Source organism: Aptenodytes patagonicus, unplaced genomic scaffold (genome assembly GCF_965638725.1).
Source record: "Aptenodytes patagonicus unplaced genomic scaffold, bAptPat1.pri.cur scaffold_64, whole genome shotgun sequence".
NCBI classification, from domain to species: Eukaryota; Metazoa; Chordata; class Aves; order Sphenisciformes; family Spheniscidae; genus Aptenodytes; species Aptenodytes patagonicus.
Genome location: NW_027472014.1, coordinates 607,553 through 614,947, shown reverse-complemented (window position 1 = coordinate 614,947; position 7,395 = coordinate 607,553). Strand labels below are relative to the sequence as shown.

The window sequence follows — 7,395 nt, the reverse complement described above, 5'->3', positions numbered from 1 at the left end:
TGCCTGTCCCAAGTGCGGCAATCATGGGCCAGGAGTAGGACTAGGAGTAAACCCGCGGGGCCTTAAGGCTTTGGAGCTCTGGCAGATGGATGTGACTCACATTGCTGAGTTTGGACGTTTGAAATATGTGCACGTCACAGTAGATACCTTCTCCAAGGCGATGTGGGCCACGGCACTGCCGGGGGAGAAAGCTCAACATGTGTGCAAACACCTCCTTGCCTGTTTCGCAGCTCTGGGAGTACCGGAACATATTAAAACGGATAACGGTCCTGCATATATCAGTGCTAAGTTGGGGTCCTTTTTAAGGACATGGAACATTAAACATACCACTGGTATCCCGCACTCTCCAGAAGGACAGGGTCTTGTGGAACGTGCACATCAAGTGCTTAAAGACTACCTGCAAAAACAGAAGGGGGACGAACAGGACCCCCAGATGAGGCTTAATAAGGTCCTTTTTACTTTAAATTATCTCTGTTTGATGGGTGACGGAGAAGAGCCACCAATTGTTATTCACCATCAAAATCTTAAATTTAATCAACAGACTGTAATTCCGAACTGAAAAGTGATCTACCGGGATCCTGCCACAGGCCAATGGCTGGGCCCTCTACCTGTAATCTTTAGTGGAAGAGGATATATGTGTGTTTCCACAGGTAATGGACCGGTCTGGGTGCCCAGCAGATCTGTGAAGCCTGCATTATCATCAGGACAACAGGAATCAGAGGACTCGTAACTACAAAACTTAACTCTGAGCGGTTTATCTTTTACCACTGTGTTTCCAAAGACAGCGGTGAAGGATAAGATAAATTGCTTAAAGTGCTTATGGTGTGTGCCGTGGGTATTGTGTCAGTGCTACCATTGTGATAAGAAGTGGTGGGCACAGTGCACACGCGCACAAAAGTGGTATGAAACCTACTATCTAAAAGAAATAGCGTTATATAGAATATTAATAACCACTAGACACGAAATAGTTAACACGCTTGCCTTTGCTAAAAGTAAATATGCATGGATTGGCCTAGTTAATGAAAATGCTAAACTAATTACTGTATGTAACATGAAATATAAGAAGAAAAACCTAGTCCCTGAAGGGCAATGGGATTTTGTAAAGGAACAGTGTCAAAGGCGCTTTGCCTGGAAACAAAAGAGGTAACTGGAATAGGAATAATCTGTGTCGGACTGATTTTGCAAGTCTTGAACTCCGTGGAAAGCATTTGCATGCCTCCACAACCAAAAGAGAATGTATGGGTAACCCTGGCCAATCAAACTGGACAAGATTCCGTCTGTCTATCCTTATCTTCTCCCGGCAACCCCTTTTCTACCTGCCTAGTGGGGCTTCCTTTAGATAATTGGGACTTGGGCCTGACTAGTCCTTTCAAGGAGGCCTGCGGGGGGGGACAACGCGCCACTGACAATTGGGATGGATGCCTGCCACATCTTAATCACTTGCCAATAGAACCCCAGGAACTCGAGCTGTTAGGGTCCATAAAAATGGATTGGTGTTTGTATTTCAATTATTCAGGGGCCAATATTTCCCGGGCCTGGTCAGTTAACGCTACCCTGGAAATCTATAAAAATGAATCACTATGGTGTAACCAGACAAGCAACAATACATCTAAGTCGTCCAATGTGCCTATCGGGCTACCCAGAGGAGTTTTCTTAATATGCGGAGACCGGGCCTGGCCTGGCATTCCATCGCACATTACCGGAGGGCCATGCTCGTTGGGGAGACTAACTTTATTCACGCCAAATATATCCTCTATTTTAGATCATAGGAGGGCCCCCCACAAGACGCGCACCAGGCGAGGGGAGCACGCCTATGATTCACAGTGTGACGACAAGGTAAATCTGTGGAATCCAAGTGCGATAGCTGCAGCTTCAATCTTGGCCCCAGGTGTAGCCGCAGCAAAAAGTTTGGTCATTCTAAACAAACTAGGATGTTGGCTGGCAAAGCAATCAAACGCAACCTCTGAGGCCCTTACAGGGCTACTAATGGATGCAGATTCAATACGGCATGCTACCCTGCAAAATAGAGCAGCCATAGATTTTTTACTCTTGGCACAGGGTCATGGGTGTGAAGAGATAGAAGGTATGTGTTGTATGAACTTATCGGATCACTCCGAGTCAATTCACCGTAGTGTTCAAATGTTAAAAGAAGAGTCCAGAAATTAAAAACAGAGGATCCGTGGGATTGGTTAACCAAAATGTTTGACAAGTTAGGTTTTAGTGGCTGGCTAGTTAGCTTAATAAAGATTATGGGACTGTGTCTGATTATATTTTTATGCATATTACTGTGTGTTCCTTGCTTATTACAATGTATGCAAAGAATGATTAACAAGTCTATTTCTACGATATGGGTTGCTCAAAAACAAGAAGGGGGAATTGTGGAGGAATGGCTGAACAAGGGGAAACTCCGACAAGGGTGGGCAGGGCACCCCGAGGTTCACACCTGCAGGAAGACATCCCCCATCTCTGCGGGAGATCGCGGGTCACATGAGGGGGTGGGTTTTGGGGGTGAATTTAGGGGATTTGGGGGGGGACGTACCGTGAGGAAGGCGCCGGCGCCGTAGCCAGTGACCATGGTGCGGATGGGCTGGCGGAGGCCAATGGGGTGTGGGGCCAAGTGGGCCACGCCCAGCCACAGGTTGTACACCTGCCCCCCCCTTGTTAAAAGATGGGGGGTCAGGGGGCTGAATTTGGGGTGTCCCCTCCCCCCCCCAGTTTCCTCCTCAACCCAAGGTGCCCCCCCCCATCCCCTCAGTGTGTCCCCCAACCCGTGAGCAGCAGAAGGGTCCACGTCGTCTCCGTCCCGGTGACGACCACCTACCGGAAGCGGATGGAGGGGGGAAGCTGATGCGGAAGACGGGCTGGGTGTCGGCGGGGTTGTACACCTCCAGGGTGTCACACTGCTCCTGCCCCCTCAGCGCGTAGACGGGGGCGGGCTCCCCACGGGCATCCGCTGTCACCTGTGGGGAGGAGGGGATGGTCACCCCGCGTGGCAGTGCCATGGGGGAAAGGGTCGGCGTACATCCTTGACGCCGCAGGAGAGGGCCTGGCAGTGGCAGGCGCGGCGGCTGGAGTCACGGAGGAAGAAGGTGGTCCCGCCATAATCCAGGAGGAAGAGGTGCTGCTGGGCAGGCACCAGCTTGTGATAGTCATGGGAGGGGGGAGACAGGATGGAGGCCATCAGCGCTCGCTGCCGGCAGCGGCCCAGGCTCTGGAGGTACAGCCCCTTGGTGTCTGGAGGGGGGAAAGCAGGGACATTGTCACCAGCTGGGGGACAAAGTGCCACCCTCTCCCGCCATTGGCAAGGGCAGACTCGCAGTTGAGGATGGCGGCCCTCTTGCAGGGCCAGGCGCTGGCGGGAGCAGGGAGGGAGAGGGGTGCAGCGGTGGTGCCAGGTGGCCGTGCCAGGCGGCCTCGCTGCCGCACACCTCGTGGAGGCAGCGGCAGGTCTGGCCCAGTCTCAGCAGGTCGGGCAGCGTCAGGAAGGAGACGATGTGCAGTAGCTGTGGGGAGAGAGGGGGCGAGAGCATCAACCCTGGGACCCCCCCTGCTTTCAGGGGGAGACCCCAGCCCCGCCATCCACCCCTACTCAACTCACCATCTCAGGGGGGAGACGCTGGATGGCAGCCATGTCCTTCCCCTCCTCACCACCCTTCAGGCTGATGTGGGGTTGGGCTGCGGGGAGGGGATGTGGGTGAGGGGATGGCGGGCAGCCCCACGGCAAGCACCACCCCCACCCCTCCTCATCCACCCCACCGCCATCCCGGCGGCCTCACCGTCATGTCCTCACCACCGTCAGCTGGATGCTGGCAGCGATGGCGGCGAGAAGCCCCGTGGCCCATGGCTGCCGCCTAGTGGCACAGCCACGGGATACTGACTCTCTGGGAGCCGGTGGCTCCCATGAAGACAGGGGGTTCCAGTACACAGGGGTGGCTGGGGGGGGGCGGAGGGGAGAGAGGGGGGAGGGGTGGAAGGGGGGAAGAGGGGCCCCGAGCCTGGGCCGGGGGCTGCTCGGCCTCGGGGCAGGCCCCACGTGCCCCATGTTGAAACTCGGCCTGGCTGCCAGCAGAGCCCGCCTTCTTCTCACCTCGGTCTTTGCTGGCATAGGTCAGGAGGGCTGTCCGTCTCCTGCCCTGCGGTGATGCTGCCTCTGATTGGCCCCCAGGTGGTCAGGCTGCTGCGCTGCGGTGCCCGCCCCTCACCTGAGGTGATGACATCTGGTTGGCCACCTGGGCTGTCACTCTGCCCCGGCTTCAGGCCCACCCTCCCCTGAGGTGATGCTCTCTCTTATTGGCTGCCCGAGGGGTCACTCCTCCCCCACCAGTGCCCACCCTCCCCTGAGGTGATGCTCTCTCTTATTGGCTGCCCGAGGGGTCACTCCTCCCCCACCAGTGCCCGCCCTCCCCTGGGGTGATGTTTCATCTGATTGGCTGTCTGCTTACATTCAAGCACGTGCCTTGCCCCCGCCTCCTCAAATGCGATTGGCTGTCCTGGGTCCACGGCCTCCCCATAGACTTCTGGGCGGAGGTTGCCAGGCGACAGCTCCGCCTTGAGGGTTTAGACCCTCAAAGTGAGACTGTGGGCCCTAGAAATGGCTGTGGGTCATAAAAGACAGGTTGGGACCCGAACAATGAGGATTTGGGCCCCAAAACCGGGGCTTTGGGCACTGAAAGGATGGGCTAGATGCTGCAAATGACGCTTTGGACCCTGGAAAGGAGGGGAACCTCTTGGTTCCCATCTGGGCTGGCTTTGGTGCCCAGTAACTCCACGCAACACACCACCCGTCCTGTCCCGAGCGACCACCATAACAGACGGAACCCAAAGTCACGGGCCCAAGGGCCTCACTGGGCATTTTGTGGAGATTTTATCGACATTTTACAGGGGTGGTCCATAGACGGAGGGAATGGTACCTGTGTGTTATAGCAAAGGATGGGAAGGGGAGTGGTGGTTCATGGGGATGCATTGGATAGTGTGGGACCTGAGCCTGACCTGAACGGCATGGAACAGGGGGTGGAGAAAGGACTGTTGTGCTTTAACCCCAGCCGGTAACCGAGCACCACACGGCCGCTCGCTCACTCCCCCCAGCGGGATGGGGGGAGAGAATCGGAAGAGTAAGAGTGAGAAAACTCATGAGATAAAAAGTTTAATAATTGAAATGAACTATAATAACAATAATAATAACAACAATAATAATAACAATAACAATAATAATAATGAAACCTGTAATGAAAAGGAAAATAACAAAGAGGGAGAAGTAAAACCCAGGAAAGACAAGTGATGCAAATGAAAACCATTGCTCACCACCAACTGACCGATGCCCGGCCAGTGGCCCCCCCTGCCAACCTCCCCCCCCAGTTTTATTGCTGAGCATGACGTCATGTGGTGTGGAATATCCCTTTGGTCAGCTGGGGTCAGCTGTCCCAACTGTGTCCCCTCCCTGCTTTCTGTGCACCCCAGCCTCCTCGCTGGCGGGGCAGATAAAATGCCCAAAGCACAGGAGGTTCCCCAGATACATTGGAAATCACTTGTGAAGAGACAGGGGCAGCTTATTGCTGCTGAAAGACAAGTGATTGAATCAGCTTCTTCAGTGCATCTTCGAGCTCCTGGTTCCTCATGCTGTAGATGAGGGGGTTTGCTGGAGGAACCACCAAGTACAGACCAGCCACCACCAGATCCAGGGATGGGGAGGAGATGGAGGGGGGCTTCAGGTAGGTGAACATGCCGGTGCTGACAACCAGGGGGACCACGGCCAGGTGAGGGAGGCACATGGAAAAGGCTTTGTGTCATCCCTGTTCAGAGGGGATCCTCAGCACAGCCCTGAAGATCTGCACGTAGGACACCACAATGAAAACAAAACACCCCAAAGCTAGACAGACACTAACCACAAGAAGCCCAGCTTCCCTGAGGTGGTCTGAGTCTGAGCAGGAGAGCTTGAGGACCTGGGGGATTTCACAGAAGAACTGATGTACAGCATTGCCCTTGCAGATGGGTATGGAAAATGTATTGGCAGTGTGCAAGAGAGCATTGAGAAACCCACTGCCCCAGGCAGCTGCTGCCGTGTGGGCACAAGCTCTGCCGCCCACCAGCGTCCCATCGTGCAGGGGTTTGCAGATGGCCACATAGCAGTCGTAGGCCATGACAGTCAGAAGACAATACTCTGCTCCAACCAAGGCGGCAAACAGAAAGACCTGGGCAGCACATCCTGCGTAGGAGATGGCCCTGGTGTCCCAGAGGGAATTGGCCATGGCTTTGGGGAGAGTGTTGGAGATGGAGCCCAGGTCAAGGAGGGAGAGGTTGAGGAGGAAGAAGTACATGGGGGGTGTGGAGGCGGTGGTCACAGGCTATAGCGGTGATGATGAGGCCGTTTCCCAGGAGGGCAGCCAGGAAGGTGCCCCGGAAGAGACAGAAGTGCAAGAGCTGCAGCTCTTGCCAGTGAAGGCCAGGAGGAGGACCTGGGTGATGGAGCTGCTGTTGGACATCTGCTCTTTCTGGGCACGGGGTCCTGTTCTCAGAGGAACAGTCAATGAAGAGTTAGGGGAGACTTCTCTGAGGAAAATCAAAGCCTTTCTCCTAGACCTTCACCCTGCTACACCCCCCGCCCCCCCCGCCCCTCATTCCTTTTCCAGGAAACCTTCCTCAGCTCCGTGGCTGGAGCTCTGGTGGGTGCTGGCTGAATGTGCTGTGAGGAGCAGGGCCTCTGCCCGCTGGCTGCCGAGGAGTCAGCCCTGCTCTGCAGCAGTGGGTTCATGGGAACAGAGGGGGCAGGGGCCAGTCCTGGTGTTTGACTTTGTCAGGTGAAACCGGTCCTAACGCAGAAGGGCCTGTCAGCATCGGCACTCCCAGTGCTGAGGATCTGAGATGCCAGAAGGCAGATTGAGAGGCTTGGGGCTTCTTGCAGCTCCCCCTAACTCCCCTGGGGATTGTTCTTGGATGTCAGAAGCCCTCAGCATTTCTGCTGCACTCGAGGAGAACAGAGCGAGTCCTGTGAGGCAAGAGGATTGCCTGTGGCTTAGTGCAGAATGTCTGTCCCTCTGACTTGTTCTGAGCTGCCATGGGCTTGTTATTCATGAGCTGGAGGGTGATCACACTCTCGTGTTACCCTGAGAAACAACCAGACACTGCTGAGAGCAGGGGGCTCCAGTGCAGACCGCTAAATGTCTCACCCTTTCTCAAGGTCTCAGCACCCCACTTCTAGCCAAGGACACACATGGCTCATTTCACCAACCCAACAGCATTTCCGCAGTCGTAGAGTCTTTGCGTTTCTCTGTGGGGCTTTCGGATAACACAAAGGAGCTATGGGACAGGTCTGTATCCTGAAGGGCAGCTCACAGCTTGGGAGGACACCCCAAGGAGATAGCCAAGTGTCCTAACGATAGCATCTGATTAAGGGAAAAC

The 7,395-nt window shown here is 55.0% G+C and overlaps 1 pseudogene; it reads right to left on the bottom strand.

The window, feature by feature from the left end:
- Positions 1-5,521: 5,521 nt before the first annotated feature.
- LOC143173326 (olfactory receptor 14A16-like) lies at positions 5,522-6,479 on the bottom strand (annotated as a pseudogene).
- Positions 6,480-7,395: the final 916 nt, after the last annotated feature.